Consider the following 16,717-nt stretch of genomic DNA (forward strand, 5'->3'; position numbering starts at 1 on the left):
GGATGCCCCCAGCATAGTTGGCGGAATTGAAAAAGCAGTTACAAGAGTTGTTGGACAAGGGATTTATTCACCCAAGTACTTCACCATGGGGATGTCCCGCCTTATTTGTGAAGAAGAAAGACAAGAGTCTGAGATTGTGTGTGGACTACCGCCCTCTCAATGCGGTAACAATCAAGAATAAGTATCCATTGCCTCGCATTGATGTATTGTTTGATCAGTTGGTGGGAGTCTAGGTATTTACAAAGATAGACCTTCGTTTCGGCTACCATCAGATCAAGATCAGGGCCAGTGATATTCCCAAGACGGCCTTCTGTACCAAATATGGGCTTTATGAATACCTGGTGATGTCTTTCGGACTGACAAATGCCCCGGCTTATTTCATGTATTTGATGAACTCAGTATTTATGCCAGAGCTGGACAAGTTTGTGGTGGTCTTCATCGATGATATCTTGGTTTATTCCAAGAATGAAGCCGAGCACACTAAGCATTTGCATACCGTACTTCAGAGACTGCGCGACCATCAGTTGTATGCTAAATTGTCCAAATGTGAATTCTGGCTGAGGGAAATCAAGTTCTTGGGCCACACCATTTCTCAGGATGGGGTATCTGTTGATCCTGAGAAAGTCCAAGAAGTGATGAATTGGAAACCTCCTACCACTGTACAGCAGATTCGAAGTTTTCTAGGATTGGCAGGGTATTATCGACGATTTATTCCAGATTTCTCCAGGATTGACAAGCCAATGACTGAATTGTTGAAGAAAGGAGTCAAGTATGAGTGGAGCCAGAAATGTGAGGATGCCTTTCATACGCTAAGGCAACATTTGACAACAGCACCCGCGCTAGCTCAGCCTAACAACACCAAACCCTTTGAGGTTTATTGCGATGCTTCCGGTACTGGATTGGGATGTGTTTTGATGCAAGACAACAAAGTCATTGCTTATGCCTCCCGAGCACTCAGACCCCATGAGCAGAACTACCCCACACATGATCTGGAGTTAGCAGCCGTAGTTCATGCTCTCAAGATTTGGAGACATTACTTGATGGGAGCTTATTGTAATATCTACACTGATCATAAGAGTCTCAAATATTTCTTCACTCAAGCTGGTCTTAATATGAGGCAGAGAAGATGGTTGGAACTCATCAAGGACAATGATTTGGATGTACATTACCATCCTGGCAAAGCCAATGTTGTGGCAGATGCCTTAAGTCGGAAGGCCCAGTGCAACTGCGAGAGTATGGATGCAAAGATCGCCACTCTGTGTGACGAGCTATGCAAATTGAACCTAGAAGTCATTCCCTCAGATACCTTGAGTTATATCTCAGTGGAGCCCACCCTACATGAGCAAATAGTCATGGCACAGGTTGGTGACAAGGGTGTTCAAGTCATTAAGGAAATGATCGAACAAAAGGTGGACAAATAAAAATGCTTCCGTCGGGACAACAAAGGAATTCTATGGTTTGGAGACCGGTTGGTTGTTCCTAAGAACCCCGAGCTCAGAAAGAAAATATTGGATGAAGCTCACCTTTCCAAATTCTCCATGCACCCCGGCAGTAACAAGATGTATCATGATCTCAGATCCTTGTACTAGTGGATCAGAATGAAGAGAGAAATTGATAAGTATATATCTGAATGCGACACTTGCCAAAGAGTGAAGGCCAGTCATTTGAAGGTGGCAGGCACCTTACAGCCCCTTCCCATACCCTCTTGGAAATGGGAAGATATTTGCATGGATTTTATTGTGGGATTGCCCAGCACTTCCCGGCGCCACGATTCTATTTGGGTCATTGTGGATAGGATGACCAAGACAGCTCATTTCTTGCCAGTACATACCACCCACAGGGCAGAGAAGTATGCAGAAATCTACATTGACCAGATAGTTCGCTTGCATGGAATACCAAGGACTATTGTGTCTGACAGAGGAGCACCATTTGTAGCACGTTTCTGGGAGCAATTGCAAGAATCACTTGGGACCCATGTAATAAAAAGCTCAGCATACCACCCTCAAACAGATGGTCAGACATAAAGGGTGAATCATATTTTGGAAGACATGTTGAGGGCATGTGTGCTGCACTATGGTAAGGATTGGGACAAGTGTCTTTAATTGGCGGAGTTCTCTTACAATAACAGCTACCAGTCCAGCCTAAAGATGGCACCTTTTGAGGCCTTGTATGGGAGAAGGTGTAGGACACCGCTAAATTGGTCACAAGCTAGAGAGAGGGAAATATTTGGACCTGACTTGGTACTAGAAGCAGAGGAGAAAGTCAGAGTCATTAAGAGGAATTTAGAGGCTGCTCAGGCCAGGCAAAAGAGCTATCATAACAAGAGGAGGAAGCCTCTACAGTTTGAAGTGGGAGATCATGTTTATCTTAAGGTGTCACCCACCAAAGGTGTTCAGATATTTGGAATCAAGGGCAAGTTAACTCCTCGCTACATTGGGCCCTATGAGATCATAGAAACTTGTGGGCTTGTGGCATATCAATTGAAGTTGCCACCCCATATGTCAGCAGTTCATGATGTGTTCCACGTATCTCATCTACGAAAGTGTGTCCGCTTACCCACGGAAGTGCTACCGGAACCAGAAATTGAGATAGAACCAGACTTGTCCTATCAAGAGCACCCCGTCAAGGTATTGGACCAAAAGGAGAGATCAACTCGGACAAGGTCGATTAGGATGTATAAGATTTAGTGGAGTCACCATTCAGTAGAAGAGGCTACGTGGGAGACTGAGGATTTTCTATGTTCTCGCTTCCCCGACTTTCTGCCCAAAGGTGTCGGTCCGTAATCCAAAACCCCACCCCACCTGCCCCTTGAATCTAAATATAAGAAAAACCTAGATGTTAAGAGTAGAGTAAGTTGTGGAAAGAAATCAAAAAGGGCTTCCTTCTGAAGTTGCAAACAGAATGACATTCGAAGAGCAGTTAACTAAAACAACTTGGACAAAAGGATCTACAACACCCAAGCACACCTTCTTGGTACCCCAAAGAAGGATTCCCACCCAAAATCTCGGGACGAGATTCCTTTAAGGGGGAGGGCTGCAACACCCCAGGTGTTACCAATGCCCTACTTGTACACCTGACTTGTTATCACATATGTTAAGTAGAGGAGAGGGAGCCCCAAAACCTTGGAAACGCTTGGATTAACTAAGAATGTTAATGACAAAGACATTACCCAAGCATTATGCAATTATCACCTTGGGTAAGAGAAGATTAAACCCTAGACCCTTCTTGAGCCCTTAACTCCCAAAAAACCCTAGTTTAAGGGAAAGGTTAAGCAAATGTGTAAATCATAAGCTAACCCTTAACCAAAGTTTAGGTAACATTATAATCTACAAAATGCAGAGGGGAAACATTGCAAAAAGGCCCCTAAAAGACCCCAAATCCACCCCTTAAGTAGAGAGCACACTAGAGCTCTCTAATCTTTTCTAAGTCAAAGTTTAACCCTAATCTAAAGATCAGACGTGTTCACTTAGTAAATGGCGCCAAAATCACTTGGTCTGAATACCAAAAAGGTGCCTAACTACATAAGGAAACCACTGGAAAAATTTGAACCCGAGCCAACACCATTTGACATCACTTTTGTCTCGGGGTGGTCAGTGAGACAACCCAGATTTGGCGTCCACAAATCTTCTGACCTAGGGCTTATCTCCCCTTGGAACTCACATACAAGAGATAGACATAGGTGCCAGGAAGAGGTCTGCGTCGGATTTTTGCCAAGATTCACACGTTTGTGATCTCAGCAAGCTTTTGAACATGGGCAGAAGAACACCTCCACGTGTTCGACGCGCCCTGAACGCGCCAGAGCATGCCCAGCGCCCGAACCCGCGCGCCCAACGCCGCGCCAAGCCACGCCCGTGTCCCCTGCCCGCGCCCGTGCCTATAAAGCCAGCCAAGGCTTCAGCCGTACGCCCCCGCGCGCTCTCGACCTCACCGGAGTAGAAGATCGCCGGAGTTTGCCCTGCACACGACGTGCCAGTGGCCGCCCGAGCACCCACCACCGTAGACCGTCCAACCGAGCCATCCCCCGCCCTGTCCAACCCTCGAGGTAGACTCTAAGTGCCTCGGTGAAGCTCCTAGAGTGAGGAATCGAGCTCTGCCTCGCCGGAGACGCCATATCAAGGCCACCGAACTTCACCCGACCGCCGGCGAACGTAGACCGAGCTCCACGGTGAGTTATTCTTCAATTCCTTGCACGGGTCGACTCATTAGCACCCCGTGAAGCTCCCCGTGCCCTTGGATTGACCTATATCGTCGGGGATAGGCCGGAGCACTCGCCACCGACGAGCTCGCCCGCCTGCGCGCGTGGACCGGCCGATTCCGGCGATCACCGTCGTCGAGCTGTACCTCGTCGTGATCGCAAGGACCTCTCAAAGCCAAGCCAACCCTTCACCGGACCTCCCTCGCCGGCGGTAAGCCGCGCCACCCTATTTCCTTCCGCGGGTACTGTTCAAAAGGGGGAGGGACCTCGAGGAAGAAGGAATAGAAGTCAGGGGGGTTTTTGAATTGTCAGCGACTCAGATGAATTGTTGCGCAGGGGTATAAGTTAAAGAACTGGTTTAGGAAAAGCCCAGGGTTCTCCGTGTAAACCGGTTTTTCCAGAAAACCTTTTAAACATTTCTAAAGTTAATACAAACAAAGCTTGTAAAATTCATAACATTAGTTTTATTCAACCAATTTGAGTCAAACAAATTTTGCTAGGTTCTGAATAATGTAAACTACTTAGGAAAAATACAAAACCCCCTAAGTATTGCAGAAGAATTTAAAGTTTGGAATTAAATAGTGTTCTGGCCAAAAACTAAATAAAAGAAGGAAAAATAATTACACTGTTAGACTGAGGTTAAGAAAAATCAGAGAAGTACTTAATCACTCCCTAATCTGTTTAAAAATAGTAAAGCCCTCAGTAAACCAAATTAAGGTAGGGTTTGCCATTTAAATCATTTTAGCCTAAAGTTAAAGAAAAGAGAAAAGGGAGTTTAAAATAAGAACCAGGGAGCAACCACATTTTTGTTAGCTCACTTATTTAATATAGTTCACTGGAAAATTTTATTAAACCTTTGTTTAGTACAAAAGAAATGAGATACCTTTTATTTTATGCAAATAATGAAAACTTAGAAAAATAATCCTGAGCAGAAAACACCCCAAACCTTGGTGTAACTAATATTTTGTTATTATGAACATAGGAAAAATATGAGTTCTGTTGTTTGATATTTTTCAAATAACAAGTTAGTTATAAGTACCTTTTTTGGCATTAAACTTTAGAAAATCACAACTAAATATCCAGTAGGTATTTTTCTGTGATTTTTAACACAGAGGCCTAATATCACCTATGAATCTGGACAAAAATAAAAATTGGTACAGAAATCTCACTTAAATCATAGCTATAGTGTAAAATGCCATTTTACACTTGTTTTTGTTAATTTTGCACAAGTAGTATCTGAATTAATCTCCACCTCAAATTTTTAGGAGAACCCACAAATGTCAATATTTACCCACTGTAATTTCTATAACATTTTTGAAAAATGTTAACTAACCCTGATAGTTCAATAATGCTTAATAAGGAGCAATAGAAAGAAAAAGGGAAACTTTGGGGAGAAATAGATGAAAATACAAAGCCCTTAAGTATATCCAAAAAGAAACCCTAGAGAAACACTAAACTTAATACTGTTTTACTATGCATAACCTTTACAAATGTTCATATCGTTTTTATGCATATATCTTATACATTGCATTCGATAGACTGTAATCTCGCCGACGGGGAATACATTCTCATTCCGGAGCACGGAGCTGCTCAGGAGGTAGCCCAGGATCCAGCACCAGAGCCTGCCATCGAGGATCTGCCTACCCCAGCTTTGGAAGGCAAGCCCCGGTTTTATGCATAACCGTTTATATATGCTATTTTACTGCACTTAATGATTGTAGGTTTGTACTGTGCACTTAAGTTTAGGAGTTGACTGAAAACTTAGTTGCATGAACTCAGGAGTTCCTTTGTGATGGATACTAGTATGCTAGGTCGAGTAGCTGCTTTACTAATTAGGGATCTCGGTAGAAGTCGAGTGATTTTTCTAGCACTCGCGCGAGGTCAGGAATTGGTTGTACCCACTTTCATATCATAATGATGTTGGTCTGTGGGCAATAATCCATGGGGATTGGTTGTCTACGAGATGGAAATTGGAATAAGGATTAAGGTGTGGTACTGTGTGTCAAGCATTTGAACATACTAAACATATGACGAGAAATATGGTAAATCGGTAAGCCTAGTACCTGAGTGAACCTGCCCGCAGACTTTACCCCTCACGCGACCTGAGACGTGGTCTCCCATTCCGGTTATGGTGGGTACAAGTGCGGTCACTGCACGACGGCAGTCGGGGTCAGTGAGGCATTGTACGCCAAGGCGGTGAGCCCTGATATGTTGCCAGGGAATCGATGGGGACGGAGTGCCTCGCCACGTCGTGTGTTTAGGTTTACCTTGCAAGGTTTAAAAACTCGATTCGAATCGTCTGCTTCTCGCAGCTAATGAGACTGCTTGATCCATGCTGCTACATTGAGTAACAAGTGGAAATGTGATGAATTGGCAAAAGTTGTTGATTGCTAAAAATGTTTGATACCATGTATGATTAGAGAGGTGCACATTTAGTTTTAAGAGAGTCACACCAAAACTTGAAAAAGATAAAACTTGATTTTAGACTCAGCTTGTGCTTTTGGCAAAGCAAACCCCTCAACCAAACAGCTGCATGTCTAGAGGTAGAGGATTAGACTCCTCACACCGGGTAAGTCTAGCTGAGTATTAGTATACTCAGCCTTGCTTGTGGCATAATTTTACAGGTTCTCTGGAGGACATGGTTGCTGGAGTGACTTGGCCGTCCATCTTGCCACCAGGTTGGACAGTCGAGTGGGACCCTACATCGGCTGAGGAGGAGCATGAGGAGTGATGGGATAGGCTTCCCCATCCCTCCCCCCCGTTTAATTATTGTTAGTTTTATTCCGCTGCAATCCGAACAATGAGCACTACTTTTGTTAAACCCCAATGATGATGTAATAACTTAATTACTCCTTAATGTTTGGTTTTATGCTTTATTGTATTTGCTCTGTGCCTCACCATCGAGTGAGTACGTGGTACTTGATCCTGTTAGTGGCCTCGTCGAACTGGATTCGAGGGACTAATGTTTTATTCCTATTTAAGTGTGGTCTAGCCTTTAAGGTGGGGCTTAGACACTTAAGTTGGAATAATTCGGGCGGTTCCGCCACATAAAACAACATGGGACAAAGCCCTGAGTACGAAGTGTACTTTCGCAAGACTTACCCGACAAAGTAAAAGACTCTCAAGGATATGCTGGCTTTAAGGAAGTCAAGGTAAGGCTTATCAATAATCAATGACTCTGTTTGCAGAAATGCTTACTAAAAGTGGATCCTTACGAATCCAGTTTTATTTGTCAGGTTAAGTAAAATTACCTACAACTAGAGTTCTTGCTACCCTAGTTCAGTCACTTGACCTGCACTAGCCAATTTCTTAACAACCCTTAATCTTTACTAGATTTCTACGTATAGGGCAGTGACCAAGTCTTCATATCCGCGAAGTTATGGCGATCCGAATCGATTATACTCAGCTAAGGATCTCCAATCACATGACATATGTAGCACTTAACCCTTGCTTATGTCAACTCGCCACTGGGGTTCTTAAGACTAGATCAGGTTCACGACAACCGAGAGCACAGATACACCACCGTCCAGCCTCTTGCCACGGAGGGTACACGCTACTCTCGCCATCTCTCCACTCCCATTACGTGTTATCTTATTATGGTATTAGTCTGCCCGAGGAAAAGCTTACCCATGACGAGGCATGTGACCAGTTAAAGGGTCCTCGGTCATCAAGCCTACATCGACACGGTCCTTAACCGACACAGACGGAGACACTACACCGAGACTCTCTTCTCGTGCAAGTCACCCGCCCGGTCTCAGCTTTATCATTTCAAACCCAAAGTTTGGTACCTGGCAGAGGTACATCTTTTTTTATGTTGAACCCATCATGGCCATGATGGATTCAACATCAAGTTTTTTTTTGAAAACACCCCTCCCACTTTGCAGCATCATCTTTGGGGAAAACAAAACATTTTGTTTTTCTAGAGCAAAGCTAAGCATAAGAAAAACCTTTTGTAAAACAGGGATTTAAGGAGAAGTAATCCAATCCAAGGAAGGAAATGCAGGAATTGGTTTAGCACACAACTCCTATTACCTAATGCATCAAGTAAATGAGAAAGATTTTAAAAGTTACAAGGAGGTGGCAAATAAGCTGGGACTTGCCTTGTGTTATTGGTGAATCAGGCTCTGTTCCGCAGATATCAAAATAAAAACATTTGCCTGCCTGATGTTCTTTAGGTGGTGGTGGTGATGAAGTCCTTGTCTCTTCAACCTCTACTTCCTCCTCGTTTTCTAAATATAGCCAAGTATAATAATGAATGCTCATGTAATGCTCATGAAGATGCAAAGATAATAAAAGTTTATTATCTAAGGTCTTGAATACAACTTTCCTTCACGGATCTCCGAGAACATGGGGTTTTCGGAGTCAATAGTGAAGTTCATAGGGCAGGGGGCTAGGGTTTTGGGTTCTAAGTATCAAACATTGTCCAAATCATACCAAACTTTACCCAAGGCCTCTAAATATTATTTAGAGTTTTCCCTAAAAGTTTAGTGAATTTTGAATTTATTAATTATTCCCTAAAAATCTAGAAGCATGGTCTTCGGTTGTTTTAAATACTCTATAATTTTCTATTTGAACTAAAAATTATGAAACTATTTTAATTAAATACTATAGGAAATTAGAAACCTAGCAAAATTGGTTTGGTATTTTTTATCATTTTTCTACAATTTTCTAGAATTTCTTTATCTCTGGAAGAAAAAGAAAAAGGAAAACTATGAACAGTATTGGACCGAAACTGGCCCAAATCAGCCCACTACAGGAGAAAAGCGCCCGCACAGACTTTGCAAGAACGACCCTGTCTTTTTGAATAACCAGAAGCGAGGTCGCAGCACTATTCAACAGAGTCACTGACACTTTACAGAAACCTCCCCCATATTCTATTTCTTCGCAGGTTGAGGTCCACGACGGTGGACAACGCATGGTCGGGCTCCGGCGAGCGTGTACTGGTCGAATTACTCAAGGACCAGTGCTCTACTTCGGCAGAAACTGAATTCAAGACTTAACGATCGTTTCCCCCCAACTAATTTCACAAATGGTGATCTAACCGGCTCTGTCCACGGTGACAGCGGGCACCATGGACAGTCAACCGCGTTCCCGGTGATCCAGGGCTGTCTAGTTCAATCAGAGGGGTCGAACCGCATTAGGAGGTCTTAAGGAAACTAGAACAACCGACCAGAGAGGTTGAACTAACCTGGAGCAAGCTGGCCACGGCGAGGGCTAAACTGCTCGGTGTTCTTGAGGTATTTGGGGGAAATCCCAAATTGGGGAATTCTAGGGGAGGATTTGAGGCACGGGTTGCTTCACTGGTTGCACAACTACCTAGCGGAGCGGACGGGGGCGGCAATTTATAGCCTCCAACGGCGGTGGCGTCCAATTTCACGAGGATGTGCTGGCGGCCGGAGGGGAAAAGAGGTACTGGCGCTCGGGATGAGTGGCTTTCACCGTGGCAGCCCTCCGGCGATCACCGAACATGCATACCATGATTCACCGTGACATGGGCTAGCATTTAAGCATGTGGCGCACAACGGTGAGCGATCAACGGCGGCAAAATCTATCCCGGCCGCACGACGAGCAAGTGGGTACGGTGAACCTCATCCGCGCCCGAGCCCGAGCTGATCCAGTGCCAAGATTTTTACTCCATCATGGTTATCCCCTCACCAGCGAACACGAATCGCAGCGACGACATGAATCACGGCGTAAAGATCACCGGCGACGAGGGGGATGCATCCGGGATCTGATTCAGCTACTGTACCATGGGTTGTTTCAGCAGACAGCCTGACAGTCGATGTTTAGGACATATTTTCTCCCAATTTTCCATGGCAACACAACCAATGCTCTACAGTAAAGTTGTAGCCCTACAAACCATCTTCACCTTTGCTATAGCATCCCTAGTCAAATTCCCACTAGATCATGATTGAATTTGAGCCCTAAGTTCATGCAATTCCACTGTCAGTCTGAATTTCGGACTCCAAGCAGTTTGAAGCCCATCTTTTGGTCTAATTATCTCCAAATTTCTTATGTAACCAAAGCTTAATCTCTACAGTAAAATTGTTCCCCTTTTATAGCTCTACAAACTTGATGTGGTGACCTAGGGCAAAATCTTTATAATTTGAAAGTTACAGAGTTTCAAAGTTGGGCCAAATGCACTGAAATCAGACTTAGGGTTTTCCATAGGTTTCAAATGGGGCTTTTTGCAAATAAGCCCAAAACTTAGGGTTTAAGTTGCAAATCCACATACTTGTGAACCATATGACTTAAGGTGCCTTAACTTCATGATTTTTTCACATTAGTCCAAAAGTGCACTAATTTTGCACTTAGCCCCCTAGAGTTTAAGTCTAGGGCTTTCTCGGGTTCTTTTTAGGGTTTTTGATACTTCTAGGGTTTGGATGTCCCTTAAATTCATTAATGGTGGTATTTTATGATCATTATTATCAAGTTTTGAAGTTTTCTCTTGTTTAGGCTTTGGTTACCCCTTTAAGCCCAATCTAGGGTTAAGTATCCTACTCTAGGGTTTTACCCATAAAATGTCATAGCAATACAACTTGTTTGATATTTTTGCCTAGTAAATGCACTCTAGGTGTGACAAACACATGATAGGTCAATGCTTATGATGTTATGCTCAAGTTTTAGTGGCAGTAACACCAGGGGTGTTACATGGAGCGCGCGGTCGAGCCGATAGATGCTCGTGGCGTGCGCTGCGCGGTTAGAGCGCGCCCAGGACAGGTCGAACACGTGGCGGATGGCATCTGCCCGAGTTCAAGTGTCCGTTTAGCTGCCCTAGATTGCCTATCTTAGCAAGGATTCTGTGTAGGATCTCTTCCTTGCACCAAGATCTTGCTTTTCTGTTGAGTTCCAAGCCGAGATACACGTCGGGCTAGGAGCTATGGCAGTGCCAAGTCGTGTTTGTCATAGCTCCCGGGTCGTGACAAAAGCGTGCGCCAATCGTGTCGAATGAGCTGGGTTTCGTGTCAACTTCCTCCAGGACGTGTCTGAGGTGATTAGGCACAAACTTGTCCATTGGACCATTTGAGTTAGAGTTAAGGAGCTAGGTGAACGCGACAAATTTTGAATTCGGTTTGGGGGACTTAGAGACAATTCTGAATCCCCCTTCTAGGGTTCTTTTAGTTGGTGATTAATTTGTGGCTGATTAAGGTCTGTTTTGATGAATCTTTCTTACTATCTTTGATACAAATTTTTATGATCTTCAACTTGTTTAATTAGCCCATATGATGACAATGTCTGATTTGTCTTTGGTTTTCATGTTTTCAGTTTTGGCTTACAACACTCGAGTGGTTTAGACTTAGGTTTTCTGAAATCTTTCTCTTGTCATGAGCACCATATGGTCAAGGTAAGCACCATATGAACTTAGACACTAGCTAATTCTCTTGTGGATAAATTGTGTTCATCAATGATTTCTCTATTCCACATGTGGTGCCAGATTAGGGTGTGGCTAAGTAACACCATGGGTGTTATAGGCGAGTGGTAAGGGTGCTGAATCCCGACAGGAGATGGAGAACCAACATCCTGATAGTGGCGTGCCGTACGCTCAACACGTAGTTCCGCAATCTCCGCCCGAGCCTTGCCCAACTCGTCAAGGGCGTGGTCCAGCTCGGTGTTGAGCACAACGGCCAGATTGACCATTTTGTTCAGCCTAGGATTGCCCTCACCAGCTGGTGAGACAATCACACCTCTAGCATTGTCAGTCGAACGGCGAGGGTAGTACTTCAGGTCGAGGCCATCAGCTACCCCGCTGAACAATGAGCTGTACTGCGAAAGCGCACGCCGTGCAACATCTTGCATGGCTGCCTCGACACTGTCCCTCTCAGTGATAGAATAATGCTCTAAGAAGGCCTCTGCACCCTAGAGTTCATCGTCCTGACGGCGCACTTTCAAGTAGCCTCCCACTGGTCTGGATATAACCCGCGACGATGCTGGTAAACTACACAATGATACTCAATGGACCAAGTGTGTCGGTCGAAGGCCCAACATAGCAAGGTGTCAAGAGCGTCGTGGAAATGACAACCGCGAGCGGCGTCATGAGTGATGGGTCTGGTGATCCATCCCTCCGGCTCCTGCTCCTGCTCCTCCGAGAGCTCCGTGTTGTGGCTCGAACTGCCACCATCGTCGTCGTCTCTATCTCTGTCTCCGTTAGGGTCTCCTCCAGCAGTCGGGATACCCTGTGGTGGTGTAGGGGGCATCTTTGGCTGAGGTGCAGGGAAGGCTACCTCCCAGACTCCACCACCTGTTGAGGCGAGGGGGAAGAGTCCTACTGCTCCTGCTCCTGGCGTCGGTGCTCCTGCTCCTCGTGCAGGCGACGATGCAGTATCTCCAGGTGGCTAGACTGACCTGTCACCATGACCAAGTCTTCATGTCCAAGAAGTCAGTGACCAAGTCTTCATGTCCGAGAAGCAACAGCGACCCGAATCGATTAATACTCAGCTGAGGATCTCTAACCACATGACATATGTAGCACTTGACCCTTGCATATGTCAACTCACCACTGGGTTTCTCAAGACCAGATAGGGTTCACGCCAACCGAGAGCACAAATACACCACCATCCAACCTCTTGCCATGGAGGGTACACACTATTCTCGCCATCTCTCCACTCCCATTGTGTGTTGGCCTTTCTGGTATTGGTCCGACCGAGGTAAAGCTTACCCATGACGAGGCATGTGGCCAGTTAAAGGGTCCTCGGTCAGCAGGCCCACATTGACATGGTGCTTAAGCGACTCAGACGGAGACACTATACCGAGACTTCCTTCTCGTGCAAGTCACCCGCCCGGTCTCGTCTTTACCATTTAAAACCCAAAGTTTGGTACCTGTCAGAGGTACATCTTTTCCGATGTTGAACCCATCATAGCAATGATGGATTCACCATCAAGTCTTTTCTTTGAAAACTTCCGATCCCATATGAAGCATCATCTTTGTTTAAAACAAAACATTTTGTTTTATAAGGCAAGGTTAAGCATCAGAAAACTTTTAAGTAAAACATGTATCAAGGAATGGTAAACAGTTCCAAGGAAGGAAATGCAACAATTGTTTATCACTCAACTCCTATCACCTAATGCATCATTTCAAGTGATAAAGAGTTTGAAATAACAAGGAAGGGGTAAATGCACCGGGGCTTGCCTTGTGTTGTAGGAGGCTCAGGGTCTGTCCCACAGATATCAAAGTAGAAGTTGTTCTCGACAGGTGGAATTTCAGCTTGTGGGGCAACTTCTTCTTCGACTACCACTTCTTCTTCGTTTTATATACATAACAATACATATACATGAATGCTCATGTGATGCTATAAATATGTAGTTACAATAGAAACACACTAAGTTGTATCTTGAATACAACTTTCCTTCACGGTGCCCACTAGTCACTAGAGTTTCCTAGTTTAGTGCTCTATTAGTGTTAGGTATTTAAATCCTAGAAAGCTAGTCTCTTGGGTTTGGGTTCAAACAATTTCCAAAGCATGCCAAACTTTACCCAAGGGTATTAATCGTCATATCAAGCTTACCCAAAAAGTTTTACTATTTTTAGAGCTACCAATATAATTCTAAAATTCAAAAAGGCTAGGTTTAGGCATCTTAAAATGCTAAATAATTTCTGGTTGGGACTAAAAATATTGAAACTATTTTTAGTAAATACTAGAGAAATTTAGGAGTCTAGTAAAATTAGTCCCATAAATTTATCATTTTTCTAGAATTTCCTATAAATTTCTAAGTCTGGTAGAAAAAGAAAAAGGAAAAAGAAGGAACAGTACTGGGTCAATTCTGGCCCAAACCGACCCACGAACGGAGGAAACGCGCCCGCGCGCGCTAGCGCTGGTGACTTTGCGCAGAGACCCCTGGTTATTCGAATAACTGGTGAAGAATCCCTACGCACTATTGACACGTCTCACTGACAATCGCAGTTAAGTCCCAGCTTTTTTATTTCTTTACCGGACAAGCCCCTAGCGACGGCGCGCTCACCCGTCGGCCATCCCCTCATTGGGACTTGCCATGAACGACGACGACTATCTAAACCAAGCGTTGGATTAGCATCCCTAATCCCAGGCGAACTTAGTCCATGCCCTAATTGAGTGAGTCTGACTCAAAATCCCCTCTGCCCATGACAACGGCGAACATCTAGGGCAGACCGAGGTGTTCCCGGCGATCTAGTGCGGTAGCGTTCAAGCAGTTGGGTCGATAAGCAACACTAATATGCAAGGAAGCTTAAACATGGCACAGAAGGGGAGGAGCGGACCTGAGGATGGCTGACCCCGGTGGAGTGTTTCACGGCGGCGACTTCGACCGATTTGGGGGAAATACCGAATTTGGGCGCTACAGTGGGTAATCGGGGGCGAGGAGCGGTGCTCGGGGTTCTTAACATGCTAACGGAGCAGGACGGGTCATCAATTTATAGTGATTAATAGCGGTGGCTCCAAATTTGGGGAAAGAAGGTGGCGGCCGGCTAGAGGGGGTGAGTCACCGACGAACACTATCGTGGCTTTCACCGAGGCAATGTCCCAGGCAATGAGCAGGGTACCAACGTCGATCTACTGAGACGTGGTAACACTCCTAAGTACGTGGCATGACTATGAAGGGCGGCGAACTCCGGTGAGGACACCTCGGTTAATCGTACGACAAGTGGGTACGGTGAACAGTCTGGTGACAGGGTCCGAGCTCATCCCAAAGCCAAGATCTTTTACCCTAAGTCATTATCCGCGCGCCATTGGGCACAAATCACAGCGCCAGCATGGATCGCGGTGCGGGTTCACCATCAGGATAGTTTCAGACACTGTACCATCAGGATATTCTTCAGAGCGCCTGACATGGCACATTGAAGGGTGTTTTTCTTGAATTTTTATGTGACAAACTGCTAATGCAACTACATCAAAGTTGTTTTCCAATGTACCAGCTTTAATTTTGTTATAAAGACCTTGATCAAACATTCAATGGATCCCCCGCAAATCAATCTCAAAGTTCATCTCAACTCACTGATAGTCAAAATTCAGTGTTAAGGTCGACGGACAGACCAAATTCAGGTCTATTTTTCTCCCATTTCCATGTAGCTTTAGGGCTTAATCACTTAATCAAATTTGTACTCCTATCATAGCTATACAAGTTTGATGTGTTGACCTAGGGCAAAATCCTCATAGATTTAGAAATATAAGGCCTCAAACTTGACCTAATTACACTGAAATTTTAGAGTTTGTCACATAGATGCCTTAAAGGCTTTTTGCACATAAGTCCAATTTGCTCCACATTACTTGAAAATTCTCCAATGTAAAAGTTGCTTGGCTTTTGATGTTCTACCACTTTGATATATACATTTTATCCCAAAAGTGTATATAATTTGAAATCACCCCCTAGGGTATAAATTAGGGTTTTCTAGGGTTCCTTCTATGGTTTTTAGCACTCTAGAGTTTTTGTGCCACTCAAATCCATCAAACTTGATCTCCTATGAATATTTTCAATGACTTCTGAGGTATTACTCATTTTGGCTTCACATTTACTCACATGCCCTAATCCCAGGGTTGAGTACCCTACCCTAGGGTTAAGAATACTCCAAGCCACTACATCACACTTGTTTTGATGCTTTACCTAGTGGATGCATTCTAGGTGTAACTAACAAAATGAAATGTCAATGCATATGATGCCATGCTCAAGTTTTAGTGCCAGTAACACCAGGGGTGTTATAGCCGGGACCAAAGAAAACAGTAGAAGAACAACCGAAATTGCTAAGTTGCCCCACTGTGACAGAATTGATGAAATTATCAGCCACTGCAACAATGAATACAAGGAAGAGGAGGATGGCTAGTGTTTTGGATGTTGTTTTGGAATCCATGAAAATGCCAACTCTTGTTTGCACCAAAACTTCTGGTGGGAAAACTGAAGGTGCAAGAGAAGTGGTAACTACAAGCACTTCTTCTGCTCATGCTGAAGCGGGATGTTCAGAAACTGCGCCAGTAAAGCTGATGGGAGAAAGACTTCTAGGAAAACCCATGACACCTACTCCCGAAGCACCTCCCCAAGGTGATTTGAACTATATTGTTCGACATGCTTCAGGAAAACAGCTATCAGCAGAGCAACTTACCAAAACACAACATTATGCTATGGAGCTGAAATACCCCCAGGGGTCCTTGGTATACAGAGGACACAATGAAGACGACTTCCTCTACTGTCTACCAGACAGTAAGGAGGTCAATGTTTGCCGTGAAATAATGGGCAACATGGGCTATCCAAAGCTTGAGCTTGGCTTGTCTGCAATGACGAAAGATCAGCTTGCAGATAGCCTTGCTTACAACAACTTGAAGGTTTGTATATTTTGGCTTGTCCTTTTGTAATTTTTGTTATTGGTGAACTATTTTTGTGGTAATTCGTATCGTTATTATTTATTCACTCTTTGTTTGCTAGGGCTTGATTCTAAGCAAGGCTCTAAAGGCTCAATATGATGTTGAAGATAAGAGTTGTCAAATAGCACTTGGAAACCTCCGATCGAAGGTTATAACCTTGAGGAACCAAGCTCTTGCAAAATGCAAGATTCTGCTATCT

The sequence above is a fragment of the Zea mays genome, chromosome 2, assembly GCF_902167145.1.
Source record: "Zea mays cultivar B73 chromosome 2, Zm-B73-REFERENCE-NAM-5.0, whole genome shotgun sequence".
Lineage (NCBI taxonomy): Eukaryota > Viridiplantae > Streptophyta > Magnoliopsida > Poales > Poaceae > Zea > Zea mays.